The sequence below is a fragment of the Moschus berezovskii genome, chromosome 3, assembly GCF_049115385.1.
Source record: "Moschus berezovskii isolate FMDL1 chromosome 3, NW_MosBer_1.0, whole genome shotgun sequence".
Taxonomy (NCBI): Eukaryota; Metazoa; Chordata; class Mammalia; order Artiodactyla; family Moschidae; genus Moschus; species Moschus berezovskii.
In genome coordinates this window covers 91,970,229-91,996,168 of record NC_142462.1, presented here as the reverse complement: position 1 = coordinate 91,996,168, position 25,940 = coordinate 91,970,229, and positions in this window count along the sequence as shown.

Sequence of the window (25,940 nt, the reverse complement as noted above, 5' to 3'; positions counted from 1 at the left end):
TAAGTACATTCACATTGTTGCATAACTCTCATCATCATCCATCTCCTGGATATTTTACCATCCTAAACTCTGAAACTGTCTCCATTAAACACTAAGTCCCATCCCCCTTTCCTAAGCCCCCACCCTCCTGGCCCCTGGCATCTACCAATGTACCTTCTGGCTCTATGAATTTTTTCTAGATATCTTGCATAAATGGAATTCAAGCAGTACTTGTCTGCACCTAATGTATACTGGAATGCATTTAAAATTTTTTTATTTATATTTTTGGCTGCTTTGGGTCTTCATTGCTATGCTATGGCTTTTTCTAGTTGTGTGAGTGAGTTTCTCATTGCAATGGCTTCTTTTGTTGGGGAGCATAGGGTTATAGGTTGTGCGGCTCAGTAGTTATGGCACTCAGGTTTAGTTGCCTCATGGCACATGGGATTTTCCCAGACCAGGGATTGAACCTGTGTCTCCTGTGTTGGCAGGCGGATTCTTAACCATTGGACCACTAGGGAAGCCCCTGGAATGCATTTTTGTGATTAACTTAATATATGTCCTACAAACATATTTTACCTTCTTTTTTCCCACTATGCTACACAGTAGGTTCTCATTAGTTACTCTTTTATACATGGTAGTGTATGTGTGTTAATCTCAACCCCTCAGTTTATCCCACCCCCCACCTTTTCCCCCTTATTGTCCATACTTTTGTTCTTTACATCTGTGTCTCTATTTCTGCTTTGCAAACAGGTTCATCTATACTGTTTTTCTGTGTTACACATATATGCCTTGATAGACAATATTTGTTTTTCTCTTTCTGACTTACTTCATTCTGTATGACAGTCTCTAGGTCCATCCACATCTCTTCAGATAACGCAATTTTATTCCTTTTTATGGCTGAGTAATATTCCATTATATATATATGTATATGTATCCATTCCATTGTTGATGGACATTTAGATTGCTTTCATGTCCTGGATATTGTAAATAGTGCTGCAGTGAACATTAGGGTGCATGTGTCTGTTGGAATTATGGTTTTCTCTGGGTAAAGAAAGGTGAGTGTGGAAGAATTGATGCTTTTGAATTCTGGTGTTGGAGAGGACTCTTGAGAGTCCCTTGGACTGCAAGGAGATCCAACCAGTCCATCCTAAAGGAGATCAGTCCTGGGAGTTCATTGGAAGTACTGGTGTTGAAGCTGAAACTCCAGTACTTTGGCCACCTCATGCGAAGAACTGACTCATTTGAAAAGACCCTGATGCTCAGAAAGATTGAGGGCAGGAGAAAAAGGAGACAACAGAAGATGAGATGGTTGGATGGCATCATTGACTCAATGGACATGAGTTTGGGTGAGCTCTGGGAGTTGGTGATGGACAGGGAGGTCTGGCATGCTGAGGTTCATGGGTCGCAAAGAGTTGGAGACGACTGAGCAACTGAACTGAACTGGGTATATGCCCAGGAGTGGGATTGTTGGTCATATTGTAGTTCCATTTTTAGTTTTTTGAGGGACCTCCTTACTGTCTTCCATAGTGATTGTTTCAATTTACATTCTCACCAACAGTGTAAGAAGGTTCCCTTTTCTCCACAGCATTTTTAGCATTTATTGTTTGTAGATTTTTTGATGATGGCCATTTTGACCAGTGTGATACCTCATTGAAGTTTTGATTTGCATTTCTCAATAAACTGTGGAAAATTCTGAAAGAGATGAGAATCCCAGACCACCTGACCTGCCTCTTGAGAAACCTGTATGCAGGTCAGGAAGCAACAGTTAGAACTGGACATGGAACAACAGACTGGTTCCAAATAGGAAAAGGAGTACGTCAAGGTTGTATATTGTTACCCTGCTTATTTAACTTATATGCAGAGTACATCATGAGGAACATTGGGCTGGAAGAAGCACAAGCTGGAATCAAGATTGCCGGGAGAAATATCAATAACCTCAGATATGCAGATGACACCACCCTTATGGCAGAAAGTGAAGAGGAACTCAAAGGCCTATTGATGAAAGTGAAAGAGGAGAGTGAAAAGGTTGGCTTGAAGCTTAACATTCAGAAAACGAAGATCATGGCATCTGGTCCCATCACTTAATGGGAAATAGATGGGGAAACAGTCGAAACAGTGTCAGACTTTATTTTTGGGGGCTCCAAAATCACTGCAGATGCTGATTGCAGCCATGAAATTAAAAGACGCTTACTCCTTGGAAGGAAAGTTATGACCAGCCTAGATAGCATATTAAAAAGCGGAGACATTACTTTGCCAACCAAGGTCCGTCTAGTCAAGGCTATGGTTTTTCCTGTGGTCATGTATGGATGTGAGAGTTGGACTGTGAAGAAAGCTGATCCCCGAAGAATCGATGCTTTTGAACTGTGGTGCTGGAGAAGACTCTTGAGAGTCCCTTGTACTGCAAGGAGATCCAACCAGTCCATTCTAGAGGAGATCAATCCTGGGTGTTCATTGGAAGAACTGATGCTAAAGCTGAAACTCCAATATTTTGGCCACCTCATGCAACGAGTTGACTCACTGGAAAAGACTCTGATGCTGGGAAGGATTGGGGGTAGGAGGAGACGGGGATGACAGAGAATGAGGTGTCTGGATGGCATCACCGACTCAATGGACATGAGTTTGAGTGAACTCCGGGAGTTGGTGATGGACAGGGAGGCCTGGCGTGCTGTGGTTCATGGGGTCGCTAAGAGTCGGACACGACTGAGCGACTGAACTGAACTGAACTGAACTGAATAATAAGTGATGTTAGCATCTTTTTGTGTACTTCTTGGCCATCTGTATTTGGAGCAATGTCTACTTAGGTCTTCTGCCTATTTTTTGATTTGGTTGTTTGGTTTTTTGGTACTGAGGTGCATGAGCTGTTTCTACATTTTGGAGATTAATCCTTTATCAGTTGCTTCATTTGAAAGTATTTTCTCCCAATCTGAAGGTTGTCTTTTCATCCTGTTTATGATTTCTCTGACTGTGCTGGGCAAAGGCATTTATCTTTAGGTCCCATTTCTTTATTTTTATTTTCACTACTCTAGGAGTTAAGTTAAAAAAGAATTCTTGCTGTGATTTACATTAAAGATTTTCTGCATATGTTTTCCTCTACGAATTTTATAGTGTCGAACCATACATTTAGGTCTCTGATCCATTTTGAGTTTATTTTTTGTGTATGGTGTTAGGGAGTGTTCTAATTTCATTCTTTTACATGTAACTGTCCAGTTTTCCTAGCACCACTTATAGAAGAGACTATTTCTCCATTGTATATCCTTGCCTCCTTTGTTAGAATTTAGGTGACTTAAGTGTGTGGGTTTATCTTTGGGTTGTCCATCCTGTTTTACTTTATCTATGTTTCTTTTCTTGTGCCAGTATCATACTGTTTTAATGACCATCACTTTGTAGTATAGTCTGAAGTCAGGAAGCCTGATTCTTCCCAGCTCCATTTTTCTTAGGATTGCTTTGGCTATTCAGGGTCTTTTGTGTTTCCATACAAATTTAAATTTTTTTTGTTGTAATCCTGTGAAAAATGCCATTGATAATTTGATAAGGATTGCATTGAATCTAGAGATTGCTTTAGATTAGATTCTTCTAATCCAAGAACATTGTATATCTCTCCATGTGTTTATATCATTGTTGATTTCTTTCATCAGTATCTTACAGTTTTCTGAGTAGATCTTCTGCCTTCTTACGTATGCTTATTCCTAGGTGTTTTATTCTTCTTGTTGCAGTGGTAAGTGGAATTGTTTCCTCAATTTCTCTTTCTGATCTTTCTTTGCTAGTGTACAGGAATGCCAGAGATTTCTGTGCATTAATTTTGTATTCTGCAACTTTACCAAATTCATTGATTAGCTCTAGTGGTTTTCACATGGCATTTTTAGGATTTCAATGTATAGTATCATGTCATCTGCAAACAGTGACCTGTTTTACTTATTTTCCAATTTGAATTCTTTGTATTTCTTTTTTTTTCCTCAGGTTACAGTGGCTAAGACTTCCAAAATTATGTTGCATAAAAGTGGTGAGAGTGTTCATCCTTTTCTTGTTCCTGATCTTGAAGGAAAGGCTTTGAGTTTTATACCACCAAGAATGATGTTTTGAATATTTGCTGTGGGTTTGTCATGTATAAACTTTATGATGATGAGGTAGAGTTCTTTCTATGACCAATCAAATATGACTAATTTTTAATAACTTACTTTCCTGCCTCCCCAACCACTAGTTTGCATATATGGTCTCCTACACTTGGAAAAGGAAAGATATAAGCATCTGAATGCAGAGTTCCAAAGAATAGCAGGAGAGATAAGAAAGCCTTCCTCAGTGATCAATGCAAAGAAATAGAGGAAAACAACAGAATAGGAAAAACAAGAGATCTCTTCAAGAAAATTAGAGAATCCAAGGGAACATTTCATGCAAAGATGGTCTCGATAAAGGACAGAAATGGTATGGACCTAACAGAAGCAGAAGATATTAAGAAGAGGTGGCAAGAATACACAGAAGAACTGTACAAAAAAGATCTTCACAACGAAGATAATCACGATGGCGTGATCACTCACCTGGAGCCAGACATATTGGCATGTGAAGTCAAGTGGGCCTTAGAGAGCATCACTACGAACAAAGCTAGTGGAGGTGATGGAATTCCAGTTGAGCCATTTCAAATCTTGAAAGATGATGCTGTGAAAGTGCTGCACTCAATATGCCAGCAAATTTGGAAAACTCAGCAGTGGCCACAGGACTGGAAAAGGTCAGTCTTCATTCCAATCCCAAAGAAAGGCAATGCCAAAGAATGCTCAAACTACCACACAATTGCACTCATCTCACACGCTAGTAAAGTCATGCTCAAAATTCTCCAAGCCAGGCTTCAGCAATATGTGAACCGTGAACTCCCAGATGTTCAAGCAGGTTTTAGAAAAGGCAGAGGCACCAGAGATCAAATTGCCAACATCCGCTGGATCATGGAGAAAGCAAGAGAGTTCCAGAAGAGCATCTATTTCTGCTTCATTGACTATGCCAACGCCTTTGACTGTGTGGATCACAATAAACTGTGGAAAATTCTGAATGAGAGGGGAATACCAGACCACCTGACCTGCCTCTTGAGAAACCTGTATGCAGGTCAGGAAGCAACAGTCAGAACTGGACATGGAACAGACTGGTTCCAAATAGGAAAAGGAGTGCGTCAAGGCTGTATATTGTCACCCTGCTTATTTAACTTATATGCAGAGTACATCATGAGGAACGCTGGGCTGGAAGAAGCACAAGCTGGAATCAAGATTGCTGGGAGAAATATCAATAACAGATATGCTGATGACACTACCCTTATGGCAGAAAGTGAAGAGGAACTCAAAAGCCTCTTGATGAAAGTGAAAGAGGAGAGTGAAAAGGTTGGCTTGAAGCTCAACATTCAGAAAACGAAGATCATGGCATCTGGTCCCATCACTTCATGGGAAATAGATGGAAAAACAGTGGAGACAGTGTCAGACTTTATTTTTTTGGGCTCCAAAATCACTGCAGATGCTGATTTCAGCCATGAAATTAAAAGATGCTTACTCCTTGGAAGGAAAGTTATGACCAACCTTGATAGTATATTAAAAAGCGGAGACATTACTTTGCCAACCAAGGTCCGTCTAGTCAAGGCTATGGTTTTTCCAGTGGTCATGTATGGATGTGAGAGTTGGACTGTGAAGAAAGCAGATCGCCGAAGAATTGATGCTTTTGAACTGTGGTGCTGGAGAAGACTCTTGAGAGTCCCTTGTACCACAAGGAGATCCATTTTCTTTTAAAATGTATTGTTATTCTTTACCTTTAATATTTTATTCTATGTGGAATTTATTCTTATGTGAGAAACAGAATCAAATTTGTTCTTTCCCAATGCATAACCAAGTTTGCTAGTATTATTTATTAAATAAAATACTATTCCCTGATGAACTATAAAATATTTTCCTATATTAAATTCCTAAAAACAGTGGAATCTACTTTAAGGGATCCCACTTTTCATAGTTCCACTTATATCTTTGCCTATTCCTATGCTAACATTATACTGCTTTTTTACAGAGGTTTCACCTGATTTAATATCTTGTAAAGAGTTCCTTTTCCAAATTTTCTTGACTATTCTTGAATATTTATATTTCTATATGAATTTTAAATTCATTTAATCCAAAAGAAAAAACCCACATACCAGGGTTCTAATTTGGATTGCACTCATTTCAATATTAATGGGACAGTTCACATATTCATGATTTTAAATTTACTCAGTAATGCAGTACAACTTTCTGTTTATTCATGTTTTACTTTCTGTCTTCATATGGAATTGACCTTTGTAGGCTCTCATTTGAAGTCATAAAGACAAGAGCATTCTTCCACCTCAGTTAACCCTGAAATAGGAGGAATACATGTAATTTTTGCATCTGCTACATGATGTCCCTAACGGTGACTTTAGCTGATCTCATCCCAGTCTCTTGCCTCTTCTAAGACATTTTTATCCTAGTAGATTTGGGATATCTCCCTTTCTGGCATGTTCTAATCCTTGATGACTCATCCAGATTTCTCCTTATCACAGTCACAACCCTCCACTCTTCCACAGCGCCCTCTAGTGTGTTTTGGAACACCCGCAGGTGGTCAGACATCCAACACTCCCAGGAATTGAATCAACAGCCCTAAAGCCATCCTAGTGAGCCACTCCCAATGACCCCTGACCCAGATTCACAGGAAACTTCAAGAGTCGAATGGCTGTAATCTTGCAGACCTCCAGAGAGACCTCCTCACTTGCACATTATTCCTGCTGTTGTCGCCTAATGTTCTCATGGGAAGTTCTTACCTGGATCTCTGGGATCTTGTTTACTGAGCCACCATGGGATCCTTATATTCACTGATTCCAGGGGCTAGAACATTTGCCCTCCAACTTATTCAGACCCTAATGCATTATTTTCTGAGTATATATGTGCTTTTACTAATGCACAGAACTTTGGCCTCTTGTTCAGTTCAGTTCGGTTCAGTCGCTCAGTTGTGTCCAACTCTTTGCGACCCCATGAATCACAGCACGCCAGGCCTCCCTGTCCATCACCAACTCCCGGAGTTCACTCAAACTCATGTCCATCGAGTCAGTGATGCCATCCAGCCTTCTCATTCTCTGTCGTCCCCGTCTCCTCCCGCCCCCAATCCTTCCCAGCATCAGAGTCTTTTCCAGTGAGTCAACTCGTCTCATGAGGTGGCCAAAGTATTGGAGTTTGTTAAGTAGCTTCAATTTCAGATCCCTCCATCACTTGCTAAGTGACTCCAATTAAACTAAAAACATCCTTACTCTGCACACTCTTCCTTTACAAAGAGGAGAATGGCCTTCTGTAGTTTATTTTCTGAGACACACATAGTTGATGATACACCTGGCCCTTGAATCCAAGCAACATGGTCAGGATCTATACGCAAATGCATCAGGGACCTAAGACCACAGTCTTCCATGCTTCCAGATTCCACTCTACCCCAATTTTTGGAAATGAAAAATGTTCACTCCCACAAGTGTCCATTAGTCTAATTATCAAGCCCAGCAAGGATTTGGTTTAAGTCTTCAACATGTTCAGAAAATCTGTTGATTATTAAGACATAGACAGATGAATATACCCACCCAACAAGTAAGCAACCTTTAAAGAAGGGAGATTTACAAACAACTGTGGGCCCAGACAACAACCGTCCCATTAAGAGTCAATCCTCATTCTGGATCTAGTGGCATGTTTCCTCTCACCAGTATCATTTGTTCATTACATGGAGTATAGGATGCTCTTTAGTCACGCCTAAATGCATTTTCTGTTGAAAAAATTTATAACCGTGACACGACATTGATTATCCTGGGCAAGTTACTCAGCCCATTATGCTCCCATTTCCTCATCTCTAAAATTAGGATAAAAATAGTACCGCTTTCATAAAATTATGTTGAGGATTAAAATAATTAATATATAGTAAACCCTTGGAAAATGGTTTACCAGGATCATGGTCAGTGCCTTGAAAATGTTTCTTATTCTCATCTGCATTGTCACTGAGTTTCATTCTATTCTCTCTACTCAAAATAGAATTCTTTACTTTGGCAGCCTCCTAACCTTGACTTTAATCCCCCTTTGTTACCATTGCCAGGAGGCCTCTTTTGTGGTCTTTCTAGGATCCTCTGAGAATGGATAGAAAAAAAGATCAGTCTGCTTGTAAAAAAAACTTCAAATATTCTTGTGTTCTTTATGAATTCCTCCATATTCAGAAAAGCAGACATTACATTTAAAGCCTATCTCAAAGGAAGGGACTTTAACCCAAAGTTTATATAGACTAAGCCCCTATCTGCATTGTAATGTCTTCTCAAATAGCTGCCTGCCTCCTTGTTACCACAAGAATCCATATCCAATAATATAATTTTTAGCTTCTAGCAAGAGAGGCTTTTAAGCAAGAATGGAAGCCAGTGGAGGCTTTTGATGTTCATTTTCAGGAACAACTTTCTTAATATTCTTCCTGTGGGTTCCTGGCATCTTATCCTTCAGTGTCTGCAGTGCTATGACAATTCCAGGTGTATCAGAGTGTCCAGCAGGCCACTGAAATCCATAACTCTCTGGATATTGATCACACAACAAAATGAAAGAGACACAAAATAAAACAATCCAGACTGCAAAGTAAAACCAGGATCCAAATTACTTAACACTTAAAAAGAGAATAAATTATATCATACTACATACGAATCATTCATTTACTTATGATTACACACACATAATTTAAACAAATGTTATTTCTTAGTTGAAGTATAGTTGATTTACAGTGTTGTATTCATTACTGATGTACAGCAAAGTGATTCAGTTATACATATATATGCACACATATATTCTTTTTCATATTCCTTTCCATATGGTTTATCACAGGATACTGAATATAGTTCCCTGTGCTATACATTAAGACCTTGTTGTTTATCCATCTTCTATGTAATTGTTTGCATCTTCTCATCTCAAACTCTCAGTCCATCCCTCCCGACATCCCTCCCTCTTGGCAACTGCGAGTCTATTCTCTACATCTGTGAGTCTAAACAAATATTACTGAGTGCCTGCTATAAGAGTGTCCATTCACTGTACTGGACAACAGTGACACTGAAGTAGCAACAAGGGTAGTCCCGTAGGGGAGGCTGTTACGAGTTCAGTAGAAGCCCTAGAGATTGACTGAATAATCACACTAGTTAATAGATGCAAATATTTACATTTATATAAGTGCTCCAAGGAAAAGGAATGTAACCTGGAAAGCTGATCTACACTTGTGGGACGTGGACGAGTTCTCTGAGGAAGAGATATTTGACATATAAAGAACGTCTGGCATTACCTACGGAAAGAGAAAAAGGGAGAGCGTTGCAGGCAGCTAGATTGAAATGTGCAAAGGTCCAATGGTGGAACAGAAGATGGCCAGTAAAAGTTGCATGAGGCATCGTTGAGACAGGGTTTACTGGCAGAAGATCAGATGTCTCAGGGAAGAGTCTGGGTTTGGTCTTGGACGTAAGACGCCTTTGAGACAAACCAAAGGATGGTATGAATATTCTGTTGGATATATCCATGTGGCCCTCAGGGAAGTATCTGAGCCTAAGATATAAAAGAGTATGAATAGCTTTGATAGAACAGTTAAAACTAATGGTCTTGGATAGAGTTGCCTAGAAAGATAGCATGTATTAAAAAAAAAAAAAGAACACCTAGGCCTTGGCAATCTTCAAATCAAATGGCTGAGTGTCGGTAGACTATGAGTCCACAAAGGAGGCTGAGAAGGAACAGCAAGGGAAACAGGAGTGTGGTAGCAATGCAGGCAAGGGGAAGAAGAGTTGCAAGAAATTGGAAGTGGTTAATAGCATTTAGGAAGACTGATGAATTGTGCTTTAAGATAAGGTCTAAACAGTGTCCAGTATTTGAAGACAGGGAAGTCCTTGTTGACCTTATCAGAGCTGGTTCAGAGGAGTGATTGGGGCAGAGGGTGGGAAGGAGAGCGTGGGACAGAGCATCCAATCTGGAATAGGTTGAGGAAAGATTGGAAATTAAGAATGGGGAGTCAGAAGACACAGGTGTCTTTTTCAAGAAGTCTGCTTGTGAAAGAAAAGAGCAATTTACAGCATAACAATATGATGATGGGATACAAAAATGATATTGAGAAGGTTTGGTTTGCTTTTCCTTTTGTAATTGTGAAAAATTCATACATACAAAAGAGCCTATGTATAAAGAGTAAAATAAACAGCCATGGACTCACAACTAACTTCAGGTGAAGGATATTATCAGAATTTTAAAAGTCCCTGTGTTTCTTCCCCAATCACATCCTGCTGAAGGGAAGTTATTCTTCAGAGAAAGGAGACTTAAGCACATCTGAATGGTGTTGATAAGGGTCCAGTTTGTAAGGACTGGTTGAATATGCAGAGGGAAAAGGGATATTTGCTAGTGGGGACTGATGGTGATATCAGGAACAAATAGGGGCCAAGGCACAGGAGAAGGTGTGTGCTCACAGGGAGGGACTGTTCTGATGATGGGTACAGATGTGGGTAGATTATGTAGATTTCATATCAGGAAGTTGAAGGAGGACCTGTCTGGGTTCACAGTTCTCAGTAAAATAGGAAATGGTCTCATCTGCTGAAAACCAAAAGGCTTCAAAGTAGGGTGAGGCATGATTTTAAAGCATATTATTGTCTGGAGACGTGTTACTTGAATGTTACTGACTGGAGACATATTAGTAAGTTTTTAGAGAGTGATACCATTAACATCACCATGCAAAGTTGTCAGAGCTTAAAATTGACAAAGGGTTCATTATACAACTTACGATTGTCATTATCATTCACGTTTTGCTCTGTTAGGTTTTTTTCCCAAAATTGTGTGTATTATAAATGCAAGTTTATTACCATAAAATTTTTTAATATGCCACATCATGAAATTTTGAGTGAAGAATTTTGCGGTGAATTTTATGCAGATACTTTCTCTGATTGTCCAAGTGATAAATACACTAGTGTTTCAGAAGATGATAGTTCTTCAGAATATAGTTCTGATTCAGATGATCTTACTATTAGACCAAAAAAATAAAAAGACACAAAAACTTAGTGATTGATTCTGATGCAGAAAGTGAAAATGAAACTCACAGTGCTAGAGAAGTCTTTACAGGTGTGTCAGGTGTAACTATTGAATGTAATAACCTGCAAAATGATAATGAAATAACAGAATTAGTTTTTGGCTGACCAAAATAAAAATCACTGGCCATAGGAGTTAGTTTCTGTACAAGTCCCTGGTCAATAGTGAGTTAAATAGGCATGTTGAGAGCAGAAGAATGATTTGATCTGAGAAATGTGTTAGTACTGCCGGTCAGTCTTGAGGGCATATGAGTCTTGAGACTGATGACCATGTATTTTGGGCATGTGTGCTCAGTTGTATCTGATTCTTTGCGGCCCCATGGACTGTCACCCTCCAGGCTCCTCTGACAATGGAATTTTCCAGGCAGAAATACTGGAGTGAGTTGCCATTTTAAAATTATATCAAGTTCTGTGTTGCTTTTCTCCATGAGTATTTGGCAATTTGAATACAGGTGTAAAACAACCCAGAATCTTACAGGGTTAAACTTCTGCTAGACATATGAAGAAAATACAGAGGGGCAAAGTAGCAGAGAATATTAGTAAGAGCTTAGAAAGAAATCTACATTGTAATAAAAGGAAAATGAACAAGAAAGTCATAACACTGTAAGTTCCAATGAGGGTACACTGTAGTTGGCTAGGGAGTAGGAGGCTCAAATTAGTGATCTGGGGGATGAAGCAATTTTGGATGATGATGTGGTCCAAGCTGCAGGTGGGAAGGATACTTACCCTCCACATTTGTAATTTCCTTTCACATAAAGTAATTCTCTCTTGGGCTTTCTTTCAACTCTGGAGGAGCTGGGAAGTAGAAATTAAACGTAAGTACCCAACTCCTTCTCCTTTATCTCTTTTGCTGCCCAGGAGGTGTACATCCTGATCTGCTTCTCTAACTTCCTCATTAAGAACTTGTGCTTACTCAGCTGAGTTCAATTAAGTTCACTCACTCAGTCATGTCTGACTGTCTGTGACCCCATGGACTGGAGCATTCCAGGCTTCCCTGTCCATCACCAGCTCCCAGAGCTTACTCAGACTCATGTCCATTGAGCTGGTGATGCCATCCAACCATCTCACCCTCTTATCATACCCTTCTCCTCCTGTCTTCAATTCTTTCTGAGCATCAGGGTCTTTTCAAATGAGTCAGTTCTTCCCATCAGGTGGCCAAAGTATTGGAGTTTCAGCTTTAGCATCAGTCCTTCCAATGAATATTCAGGACTGATTTCCTTTAGGATGGACTGGTTGGATCTCCTTGCAGTCCAAGGGACTCTCAAGAGTCTTCTCCAGCACCACAGTTCAAAAGCATCAATTCTTCACTGCTCAGCTTTCTTTATAGTCCAACTCTCACATCCATACATGACCACTGGAAAAACCATAGCTTTGACTAGATGGAACTTTGTCAGCAAAGTAATGTCTCTGCATTTTAACATGATGTCTAGGTTGGTCATAACTTTTCCTCCAAGGAGCAAATGTCTTTTAATTTCATGGCTGCAGTCACCATCTGAAGTAATTTTGGAGCCCAAACAATACAATCTGTCACTATTTCCATTGTTTCCCCACCTATTTGACATGAAGTGATGGGACCAGATGCCATGATCTTAGTTTTCTGAATGTTGAGCTGTAAGTCAACTTTTAAACTTTCATCAAGAGGCTCTTTTGTTCTTCTTCACTTTCTGCCTTAAGGGTGGTGTCTTCTGCATATCTGAGGTTATTGATGTTTCACCTGGCAATCTTGATTCCAGCTTGTGCTTCATCCAGCCTGGCATTTTGCATGATGTACTCTGCATATAAGTTAAATAAGCAGGGTGACAATATACCGCCTTGCTGTACTCCTTTCCCAATTTGGAACGAGTCTGTTGTTCAGTGTCCAGTTCAAATTGTTGCTTCCTGACCTACATATAGGTTTCTCAAGAGGCAGGTCAGGTTGTCTGGTATTCCCATCTCTTTCAGAATGTTCCACAGATTGTTGTGACCCACACAGTCAAGGGCTTTGGCATAGTCAATGAAACAGAAGTAGATGTTTTTCTGGAACTCTCTTGCTTTTTTGATGATCCAATGGATGTTGGCAATTTGGTCTCTGGTTCCTCTGCCTTTTCTAAATCCAGCTTGAACATCTGGAAGTTCACGGTTCACATACTATTGAAGCCTGGCTTGAAGAATTTTGAGCATTACTTTGCTAGCGGGTGAAATGAGTGCTATTGTGTGGTAGTTTGAGCATTCTTTGGCATTGCCTTTCTTTGGGATTGGAATGAAAACTGACCTTTTCCAGTCCTGTGGCCACTGCTGAGTTTCCCAAATTTGCTGGCATATTGAGTGCAGCACTTTCACAGCATCATCTTTTAGGATTTGAAATAGCTCAACTGTAATTCCATCACCTCCCCTAGCTTTGTTCATAGTGATGCTTCCTAAGGCCTACTTGACATCATATTCCAGGATGTCTGGCTCTAGGTGAGTGATCACACCATCGTGATTATCTGGGTCATAAAGATATTTCTTGTAGAGTTCTTCTGTGTATTCTTGCCACCTCTTCTTAATATCTTCTGCTTCTATTAGGTCCATACCATTTCTGTCCTTTATTGTATCTATCTTTGCATGAAATGTTCCCTTGATATCTCTAATTTTCTTGAAGAGGTCTCTAGTCTTTCCCATTCCACTATTTTCCTCTATTTCTTTGCACTGATAACTGAGAAAGGCTTTCTTATCTCTCCTTGCTATTCTTTGGAACTCTGCATTCAAATGGGTATATCTTTTCTATTCTAGGTCCCACAATGGCCACATAGCTAAGTCAAAATCTCTCTTATTATCTTCAGTAAAGATAAATTCATTTCTATCTGTCGTATTCCTCTCTGTATTATAATTTGTATAGAACTTAATTAGAAGAGAGGAGTGGGTCTATTGATTGCCCTCTTCAATCCAATACCATGTCTTTGGGAGATGGTAGCTGGAGAAGAATGGAAGAAATGGTCATTGGAGATGAAGTGATCAAAGATCTAAGGAATAGATTTATCAGATAAGTTTTCCCAACAGATTGTGAGGTCATGCAGGATGCAGAACTTTACCGGGAGCTAATGGCGTGCTGTTCATGGGGTTCTCATGAACAGCACGCCATTAGCTCCCGGTAAAGTTCTGCATCCTGCATGACCTCACATGCAGAGTACATCATGAGGAACGCTGGGCTGGAAGAAGCACAAGCTGGAATCAAGATTGCTGGGAGAAATATCAATAACCTCAGATATGCTGATGACACTACCCTTATGGCAGAAAGTGAAGAGGAACTCAAAAGCCTCTTGATGAAAGTGAAAGAGGAGAGTGAAAGGTTGGCTTGAAGTTCAACATTCAGAAAACAAAGATCATGGCATCTGGTCCCATCAATTCATGGGAAATAGATGGGGAAACAGTGGAAACAGTGTCAGACTTTATTTTTTTGGGCTCCAAAATCACTTCGGATGCTGATTGCAGCCATGAAATTAAAAGACGCTTACTCCTTGGAAGGAAAGTTATGACCAACCTTGATAATGTATTAAAAAGCAGAGACATTACGTTGCCAACAAAGGTCTGTCTAGTCAAGGCTATGGTTTTTCCTGTGGTCATGTATGGATGTGAGAGTTGGACTGTGAAGAAAGCTGATCACCAAAGAATTGATGCTTTTGAACTGTGGTGTTGGAGAAGACTCTTGAGAGTCCCTTGTACCGCAAGGAGATCCAACCGGTCCATTCTGAGGGAGATCGGTCCTGGGTGTTCATTGGAAGGACTGATGCTAAAGCTGAAACTGCAATACTTTGGCCACCTCATGCGACGAGTTGACTCACTGGAAAAGACTCTGATGCTGGGAGGGATTGGGGGCAGGAGGAGAAGGGGACGACCGAGAATGAGATGGCTGGATGACATCACCAACTCTGTGGACATGAGTTTGAGTGAACTCCGGGAGTTGGTGATGGACAGGGAGGCCTGGAGTGCTGTGATTCATCGGGTCGCGGAGAGTCAGACACGACTGAGTGACTGAACTGAACTGAACTGAAAGATTATCAATCAGGTTTTAACATCTTTAGTAAATGAGAGCATAGAATATGAGGACTCTGCTGAGTAACTGGCAGGTCATGTGTGATAACTCCAACTGTGTGAGTTGCCAAGGAGCAAAGTTTGGTTTTATTTGGAGAGATGGTCCTTTTATTTGAAAATGGCCATGAGAGCCAAGAAGAAACAGTCTCCATAAACCGTAAATGGATTAATAGTAAAATCACTTGGAATCATTGAGAGATGTGCTATAGAGAAATGTGGACATCCAGGAGAGCTTATATTTTGGCACTGAAGGACAAAAGCAGAGATTTCAGGGTTGGTTTGGACTAAGCAGTTCCTCTGATCAGTCATGAGTTTAGCTCCCTCAGCCTAGAATGAGAAGATGAAAGGATACATTCTCAGCAATTGCACTCCCCGCCTCTATGGACCAGGTGGGTGAAAAATTCAGAACTTCACAGTCTTTGCATTCATTCGGAGTTGGCCCCAAAGGTTTTAGGCCCAATATTTGTCATCTAGGAAGGTTATCCTTCAACCTAGTAGGGGGAGCCCTGTGGCTGAACATTCACAAAGCAGGATGTATTCATCCCCTCGTGACCTTTCTGTCATGAGCCCCTCCCCAGCCCAGCAGCTGTACCCACTTCTGTACCCACACACCTCAGCTGAAAGGGAATTTCTCCAGGTGCTTCTATCTTTTATTAAGAAAAAAATTGAAAGAGATCTGAGAAGACTTACCCATCATAAGTATTGTTTAGTTTTTTAAATTTTTTACTGAAGTGTAATTACTTTACAATGTTGTGTTAGTTTCTATGTACAGCAAAATGAATCTTTTATACATATAGTTCCTTTTTTTGGATTTCTTCCCCATTTAGGTCACCACAGAACATTGAGTAGAGTTCCCTGTGCTAAAGAGTAAGTTCTCATTTGTTTTCTGTTTTGTATATACTTATCAATAGTGACATAAATGTTGTTTTGGATGGCTCTTAGATAAGGCCATCCTGCCTAATAGGATGGGTTTTCTATCATAAGGGTTTCTCCCAAAGTTGTAAAGGAGCTGAGGAAGGCAAGCCCATTGGAACTTTAGTATCTTCTACCTTTAAATGGGGAGTGACAACGGTGCCAGGTACGTGACAAAGGGGATGTGTGCAAAGGTGAAATTATTTTCCTAACAGATCTTATTTCCATTTATGAGCTCCAATATGGGCTTTTCAGTAGTACATGACTGGTTATTGATCTTGTCTCTTCCAGCTATTTTAGTCACTCCTGTTTTACTTAAAAAAATTTTTATTGACGTATAGTTGCTTTCAGTACTAAAAGTTACAGGTGTACACTATAGTGATTCATTATTTTTAAAGGTTATAATCCATTGATGGTTATAAAATACTGGCTCTATTCCCCATGTTGTACAGTATATCCTTGTAATTTACTTTATACCTAATTGTTTGTACCTCTTACTTCCCTTTCCCTCTATACTGCCCCTTCTCCCTCTCTTCTCCCCACTTGGAACAACTAATTTGTTCTCCATATAATTGAGTCTGCTTCTTTTTTTTTTATATTCACTATCTTCTATCTTTTAGATTCCACATGTAAGTGATATTATACAATATTTTACTTTCTCTGACTTACTTCACTGAACATAATGCCTTTCAAGTCCATCTGTGTTGCTGCAAATGGCAAAATTTCATTCTTTTAATGGCTGAGTAGTAGTGTTCCATTGTGTGTGTTTGTGTGTGTATGTATATAACCTCATGTCTTCCTTTATCCATTCATCTGTTGATGGACATTTAGGTTGCTTCCATATCTTGGCACTAATAAGCAAGATGTTGGCCACCAGCAGCAGTGTTCATGCAGTAGAAGGTTCCCAAATGTGGCTGTTGCCAGTCTCTATCCAGAGTGAGCCTCAGCTGCCCCTGCCTCTCCAGGAAACTCCCCAAGGCCAGCAGGTAGCTTTGGCCCAGGCTCCTATCAAGTTACTGCTTTTGCCCTGGGTCCCAGGGCACATGAAATTTCATAAGCACCCTTTAAGAGTGAAGTCTCTCTTTTCCCCAGTCCTGTGGGGCTGGCTCCCAAAATTAAGCCCCACTGACCCCAAAGCCTTATGCTCCTGGTGCAGGACCCCGGGGTCTGACATGGAGCTCAGAACTCTCGCTCCTGTAGGAGAACCTCTGCAACGTAATACAATTATTCTCCGGTTTCTGGGTTGCCCACCCAGGGATATGAGACCTGATTATATCATGAGTCTACCCCTCCCACCCTTCTCATTGTGGTTCCTTCTTTTATTTATTATTTGGCTGTGCCACACAGCATGCAGGATCCTAGTTCCCCTGAGCAGGGATCAAACCCATACCCTCTGCATTGGAAGCTTGGAGTCCTAACCACTGGGCTACCAGGGAAGTCCCTGTGGTTCCTTTATGTCTTTAGTTGTAGAATATTTTTTTTCTGGCAGGTTCTGGTCTTTTTCACTGATGGTTGTTCTGCAGATAGCTGTGATTTGGCATGCTCATGAGAAGAGGTGAGCTCAGGGTCTTTCGACTCTTGCGTCTTGGCCTGTCTCTGCCAAGGTTAAATGCATTTTAAATGTAATCCTCAAACAAGATCTGGGTCATTTGATGGGATAAACCCTTTCCTGATACCAAACTTGAGATATTTTAGGTTATGTTTTTCGAAGATATTTATCACAAAGCTGACATCTTTGGACAACCTTCTAGTCACTCCTGTTTTAATACTTTGTCTCATTCAGGTAAATACTCAGCTGAAGTGAAGTATTACTTCAAAGCTTATATATAGCTCCCTCTCCCAGCTCTTTCCCATCCTAAGTTCTTCCTCTTATCTCCTATTGATTCTCTTTCTCTTTCCATAGCTTTTAGTGTTCTCATCTCTGGGCAGCATCAGGGAGAAGAAAGTCGTGTCTGTTTCCATGGGTAACACACTTGGGTGGGAATGTGAGGGAGCCATGTATGTCTTTATTTGCATCACATTTGCTTGTCCCTTGTGCCTAACTCCAGCTGGTGGCTGCTGTCACTCCATCATCCTGGATGTAACCAATGTTGGCAATGCTCTTCAGGTACCTAGATGAGCCTTCTGCAGCTCTGTCACTGGGTGATCCTACGGAGACCTAACTGCTTCCTCCCACACTCTGGTGCCTGGTCCACCCAACAGCCTTGAGATCACTTAATCTTAGCAACAAGGATGACTGATAGAGTCTGCCTCTCAGCAAGCTTCAGCAAAAAAAACACTAGTCCTCTATTGTCGAGTCAAGTTCCCTGGAAACTAGACTGATTATGGTGATCATTTCACAATATACACAAATTATATACCTGCTATACACCTGAAACTAATATAACGTTGTATGTCAATTACACCTCAAAGTTAAAAAAAAAAAAAAGGTTCCCCGGGGAAGCCTCTGAGATAAGGATTTGGGTGCAAATGATTTGTTAAGGAACTGCTTCCAGAAAAAGACCACAAAGGGAGCAGGGGTGTTGGTAGGAGGAGAAGGTAGAGAAGGCAAGTAAGGGTGAGCTTTCAGATGGATTCTTAGGGGAGGGTGGCCGCACCCTGATTCCTTAGAAGTCTTTGAGTATCAAATGAGCCTCAGAGCTGTCTGGACCTGAGCAGTTGAGGCCAGGCAGTCATTTTCCACCCCCAACACCGACATACACACATACACACACGAGCGCGCTTGATCATTGGTTAAGAGTCCCAGGGCTGGGAACACCTGGAGCTCTGTGCTCCTGCAGACAAAGTCTGCAGGAAGCTGAGGAAGTCTGGAAGAATCACAGGTACAGAGCTCTGGAGGCAAAAGCAAAGGGAAGCGGGGAGAAGGGTGCAGAAAACTATCCTGGGGGACTGTGCAGAGCTCAGATGATGGCTGCCACATCTGTATTTAGAATCATTTTCAAACTTCTGGGAAGAATTTCTTTAGTTCCTTCTAGGTTATCTACACATGTTCCTCCCTGCTGCACAGATCCTGTCCCCTCCTCTTCCAGCTCTAGGAGCCCTGTATCTTTACTCCAGTAGAGCTGGGTGGGCTGTTCTTTGGGTCTGTATACCTCCCCCCGTAACTCTTTCATCTCACAAGTGGCCATTTGGTGAATGCCATTCCTGTCATATTCTCAATCAGCCCTCAGTTTTATGTATCTCTGTGTTTGTCCACATGTGTCTGTATGCACACACGTGTGTATGAAAGAAAGCATCAGTCACAGGGAAAAGGAAGGAGAACTCACCAGTTTGGTCTCAAATGATCAGTTATTTACATCTTACCTTAAAGTAGGAGGGTTGCCCTTTTGTTTTTATTTTTTTGATATTTTATTTATTTTTTTAAAATTTATTTTATTGGAGGCAAATTATCTTACATTAATATATTGGTTGGTTTTGCCATACATTGACATGAATCCGCCCCGGGTGTACATGTGTTCCCTTTCTTGAACCCTCCTCCCACCTCCCTCTTCCCCATATCCTCCCTCCATGTCATCCCCGTGCACCAGCCCCAAGCATCCTGTATCATGCGTCGAACCTGGACTGGTCACTTATGATAATATACATGTTACAATGCCATTCTCCCCAATCATCCCACCTTCACCCTCTCCCACAGAGTCCCAAAGACTGTTCTATATGCCTATGTCTCTTTTGCAGTCTCGTATACAGGGTTCAGGTTACCATCTTTCTAAATTCCATATATATGCATTAGTATACTGTATTGGTGTTTTTCTTTCTGGCTTACTTCACTCTGTATAATTGGCTCCAATTTCATCCACCTCATTAAAACTGATTCAGATGCATTCTTTTTGATGGCTGAAAAATACTCCATTGTGTATATGTACCAAAGCTTTCTTATCCATTCGTCTGCAGATGGACATCTAGGTTGCTTCCATGTCCTGGCTATTATAAACAGTGCTGCGATGAACATTGGAGTACATGTGTCTCTTTCAATTCTGGTTTCCTCGGTGTGTATGTCCAGGAGTGGGATTGCTGGATCATATGGCAGTTCTATTTCCAGTTTTTTGAGGAATCTCCACACTGTTCTCCATAGTGGCTGTACTAGTCTACATTCCCACCAACAGTGTAAGAGGGTTCCTTTCTCTCCACATCCTCTCCAGCATTTATTGCATGTAGACTTTTGGATAGCAGCCATTCTGACTGGTGTGAAATGGTATCTCATTGTGGTTTTGATTTGCATTTCTCTGATTATGTGGGATGTTGAGCATTTTTTCATGTGTTTGTTAGCTATCTTTATGTCTTCTTTGGAGAAATGTCTGTTTAGTTCTTTGGCCCATTTTTTTATTGGGTCACTTAGTTTTCTGGAATTGAGCTGCAGGAGCTGCTTGTATATTTTGGAGATTAATCCTTTATCCGTTGCTTCATTTGCTATTATTTTCTCCCATTCTGAAGGCTGTCTTTTCACCTTGCTTAGAGTTTCCTTTGCTGTGCAGAAGCTTTTGATTTTAATTAGGTCCCATTTGTTTATTTTTGCTTTTATTTCCAATATTCTGGGAGGTGGGTCTTGGAGGATCCTGCTGTGATTTATGTCAGAGAGTGTTTTGCCTACGTTCTCCTCTAGGAGTTTTATAGTTTCTGGTCTTACATTTAGCTCTCTAATCCATTTTGAGTTTATTTTGGTGTATGGTGTTAGGAAGTGTTCTAGTTTCATTCTTTTACAAGTGGCTGACCAGTTTTCCCAGCACCACTTGTTAAAGAGACTGTCTTTTCTCCATTTTATATTCTTGCCTCCTTTGTCGAAGATGAGGTGTCCATAGGTGCGTGGATTTATCTCTGGGCTTTCTAGTTTGTTCCATTGATCTATATTTCTGTCTTTATGCCAGTACCATACTGTCCTGATGACTGTGGCTTTGTAGTAGAGCCTGAAGTCTGGCAGGTTAATTCCTCCGGTTCCATTCTTCTTCTTCAAGATTGCTTTGGCTATTCGAGGTTTTTTGTATTTCCATACAAATTGTGAGATTATTTGTTCTAGTTCTGTGAAAAATATTGTTGGTAGCTTGATAGGGATTGCATTGAATGTATAAATTGAGGGTTGCCCTTTTGAAGCCTATCCAGTCACCCCTTCCTTCATCCAGTGTCAGCCCAGTGTAGCCCTGACTGCTGGGCAGAATCTAGGAGGAGCTGGCATCTTCCCCTTAGGCTGTTGGACCTCTTCTTTTGTTGTCCATGCATCCTATTCTCCCTGTTACAGATGGCCCCTGCCAGCTCTCTATTCCTTCTGGTCACACGCTGGGTCTCCCTCGTTCTGTGCTTATTTCTTAGAAAACTGCCTGTAGAAATATCAGTCACTCCTGCTCACCCCTCTAGTCATTCAATTCTGTACATGTTGTGAGTTAAATGACCAGGTACAGGATTCCCCAAATCTGCCCTACAATCACACCCCTCCTCCCCCCACATGCTGAAACTACCCACGAGGTAGAGAGCAGGATGACGCAAGTGCCGCTGTGCTGATAGACGTGGGAGGGGACGTATTATAAAGCATCAGACAAGGTGTTTCCTCTGCCTCCCTGTACTCTCATCCCTGATCCTTGTCAGGGCACCAGATGGGGCCCCCCGTTGCTCCAGGAGGAGTTATCACTGCACAACAGCAAAGCAAGGCATCAACATTTTTATTTAAATATACTTAAGGTACAATACTGTTACAAATGAACCTATCTATGAAATAGAAACAGAATCTTGGACACAACAGACTGGTGGTTGCCAAGGGGGAGGTGATTGGGGGAGGGATAGAGTGGGAGGTTTGGGTTAGCAGATGTAAGCTTTTATATCTAGAATGGATAAACAACAAGGTCCTACTGTATAGCACAGAAAACTAGATTCAATATTCTACGAAAAACCATAATGGAAAATAATATAAAAAAGGAATGAATATGTATGACTGAATCACTTTGCTATACAGTATTAATTAACATTTTGTAAATCAGCTATATTTCAGTAAAAACAAAACAAAATAATATTAGTTTCAGGTGTACAGTGAAGTGATTTAGTTATATATATGTATTTATATTCTTTTCCATTATAGGTTATTATTAATGTAAGATATTGAATATCACTCCCTTCAGTTCAGTTCAGTTCAGTTCAGTCGCTTAGTCGTGTCCAACTCTCCGCGACCCCATGAATCACAGCATGCCAGGCCTCTCTGTCCATCACCATACTATACAGTAAATCCTTCTTATCTTTCTCTGTTATATGTGGTGATGTGTATTTGTTAATCTCGTCCCTCCCTCTATTCCCTTTCTCCTTTGGTAACTAGAAGATCGATTTCTATGTCTGTGAGTCTGTTTCGGTTTTGTAGATAAATTCATTTGTATTATTTTTTAGATTCCACATGTAAGTGATACCATATAATGTTTGTCTTTGTCTGACTTACTTCATTCAGTATGATTATCTCTAGGTCCATCCAGGTTGCTACAAATGGCATTATCTCATTTTTTTAGGGCTGAATAATATTCCTTCGAATACGGATAACACATCTTTTTCCATTCCTCTGCAGTGGAAACTTAGATTGCTTCCATGTATTGGCTACTATAGATAGTGCTGCAATGAACACTGAGGTGCATCTGTCTTTTTGGATTAGAGTTCTTGTCTTTTCTGGATATATGCCCAAGAGTGGGATTGCTGGACCATATAATAGTTTTGTTTTTAGTTTTTTAAGGAAGTGCCATACTGTTTTCCATAGTGGCTACCTCAACTTATTTGGTACATTCCTATCAACAGTGTAGGAGGGTTCCTTTTTCTCCACACCCTCTCCAGCATTTATTATTTATAGACTTTTAAACTGTTGACCATTCTGGCCACTGTGACTTGGTAGTTTTGATTTGCATTTCTCTGATAATTAGTGATGTTGAGCATCTTTTCATGTACCTTCCAGCCATCTGTATGTCTTCTTTGGAGACATCAATTTAGGTCTTCTGCATGTGTGTGTGCTCAGTTGCCTCAGTAATGTCCAACACTTTGGAACCCCATGGGCTATAGCCTGCCAGGCTTTTCTGTCCGTGGAATTTTCCATTCAAGAATACTTGGAGCAGCTTGCCATTTCCTACTCTATGGGATCTTCCCAACCCAGGGATCAAACCCAAGTCATCTGTATCTCCTGCACTGGTAGGCAGATTCTTTTCAACTGAGCCACCTGGGAAGCCCTAGGTCTTCTGCTCATTTTTTTTTTTTATCTTTCATTTTTGTTTTCAAATGATACAGCTTCATGGTAGAAATATCTCAGTAGTAGTTAAGAACAGGTGCGATCTAAAACATGCGGACATTTTTGTCAACTCTAGCTACTGAAGTAGCATCACTTCTGGAGGTAGATATAGAATTAAGTTTGGTTATATCAATGCCAAGGATATGTTTCTTTGCAGTGTATGTTAGTACAAGGATCTTGGAAACACTAAGAATGTACTTCTCTTTTGAAACATTTCCCCTTCATAATACATATTTTAACACTGCAGCTAGTAGACTTCACACCTGAAACTGTCACTTAAAACTAATAACCTTGAAATGTAGCTTTATTCTGAACATCCGTTTTAAGAATGACATAGGTAAGAGCTCTGAACAAAGGTCAGTTCAGTTCAGTTCAGTTCAGTCGCTCAGTCGTGTCCGACTCTCCGCGACCCCATGAATCACAGCACGCCAGGCCTCCCTGTCCATCACCAACTCCCGGAGTACACTCAAACTCATGTCCACAGAGTCGGTGATGCCATCCAGCCATCTCATTCTCCGTCGTCCCCTTCTCCTCCCGCCCCCAACCTTTCCCAGCATCAGAGTCTTTTCCAGTGAGTCAACTCGTCTCATGAGGTGGCCAAAGTATTGGAGTTTCAGCTTTAGCATCAGTCCCTCCAATGAACATCCAGGATTGATCTCCTTTAGAATGGACTGGTTGGATCTCCTTGCAGTATAAGGGACTCTCAAGAGTCTTCTCCAACACCACAGTTCAAAAGCATCGATTCTTCGGCGATCAGCTTTCTTCACAGTCCAACTCTCACATCCATACATGACCACGGGAAAAACCATTGCCTTGACTAGACGGACCTTTGTTGGCAAAGTAATGTCTCTGCTTTTTAATATACTATCAAGGTTGGTCATAACTTTCCTTCCAAGGAGCAAGCGTCTTTTAATTTCATGGCTGCAATCAGCATCTGCAGTGATTTTGGAGCCCAAAAAAACAAAGTCTGACACTGTTTCCACTGTTTTTCCATCTATTTCCCATGAAGTGATGGGACCAGATGCCATGATCTTTGTTTTCTGAATGTTGAGCTTCAAGTCAACCTTTTCACTCTCCTCTTTCACTTTCATCAAGAGGCTTTTGAGTTCCTCTTCACTTTCTGCCATAAGGGTAGTGTCATCTGCATATCTGAGGTTATTGATATTTCTCCCAGCAATCTTGATTCCAGCTTGTGCTTCTTCCAGCCCAGCGTTCCTCATGATGTACTCTGCATATAAGTTAAATAAGCAAGGTGACAATATACAACCTTGACGCACTCCTTTTCCTATTTGGAACCAGTCTGTTGTTCCATGACCGGTTCTAACTGTTGCTTCCTGACCTGCATACAGGTTTCTCAAGAGGCAGGTCAGGTGGTCTGGGATTCCCATCTCTTTCAGAATGTTCCACAGTTTATTGTGATCGACACAGTCAAAGGCTTTGGCATAGTCAATGAAGCAGAAATAGATGTTTTTCTGAAACTCTCTTGCTTTCTCCATGATCCAGCGGATGTTGGCAATTTGATCTCTGGTGCCTCTGCCTTTTCTAAAACCTGCTTGAACATCTGGGAGTTCACGGTTTACATACTGCTGAAGCCTGGCTTGGAGAATTTTGAGCATGACTTTACTAGCGTGTGAGATGAGTGCAATTGTGCGGTAGTTTGAGCATTCTTTGGCATTGCCTTTCTTTGGGATTGGAATGAAGACTTACCTTTTCCAGTCCTGTGGCCACTGCTGAGTTTTCCAAATCTGCTGGCATATTGAGTGCAGCACTTTCACAGCATCATCTTTCAAGACTTGAAATAGCTCAACTGGAATTCCATCACCACCACTAGCTTTGTTCGTAGTGATGCTTTCTAAGGCCCACTTAACTTCACATTCCAAGATGTCTGGCTCTAGGTCAGTGATCACATTTGAACAAAGGTATCTGATGCAAATACAAACGGCATAAACAGACCAAAGGACTGATTCAAATTTGTAATTTAACATGAAAATGCTTCAGCATTAAAACTTGTTTTCAAAGAGAACTATGTGAAGGAAAATAGTTTAATATCAGTTCAGTTCAGTCGCTCAGTCGTGTCCGACTCTCCGCGACCCCATGAATCACAGCACGCCAGGCCTCCCTGTCCATCACCAACTCCCGGAGCACACTCAAACTCATGTCCACAGAGTCGGTGATGCCATCCAGCCATCTCATTCTCCGTCGTCCCCTTCTCCTCCCGCCCCCAACCTTTCCCAGCATCAGAGTCTTTTCCAGTGAGTCAACTCGTCGCATGAGTATTGGAGTTTCAGCTTTAGCATCAGTCCCTCCAATGAACATCCAGGATTGATCTCCTTTAGAATGGACTGGTTGGATCTCCTTGCAGTATAAGGGACTCTCAAGAGTCTTCTCCAACACCACAGTTCAAAAGCATCGATTCTTCGGCGATCAGCCTTCTTCACAGTCCAACTCTCACATCCATACATGACCACAGGAAAAACCATAGCCTTGACTAGACGGACCTTGGTTGGCAAAGTAATGTCTCTGCTTTTTAATATACTATCAAGGTTGGTCATAACTTTCCTTCCAAGGAGTAAGCGTCTTTTAATTTCATGGCTGCAATCAGCATCTGCAGTGATTTTGGAGCCCCCAAAAATAAAGTCTGACACTGTTTCCACTGTTTTTCCATCTATTTCCCATGAAGTGATGGGA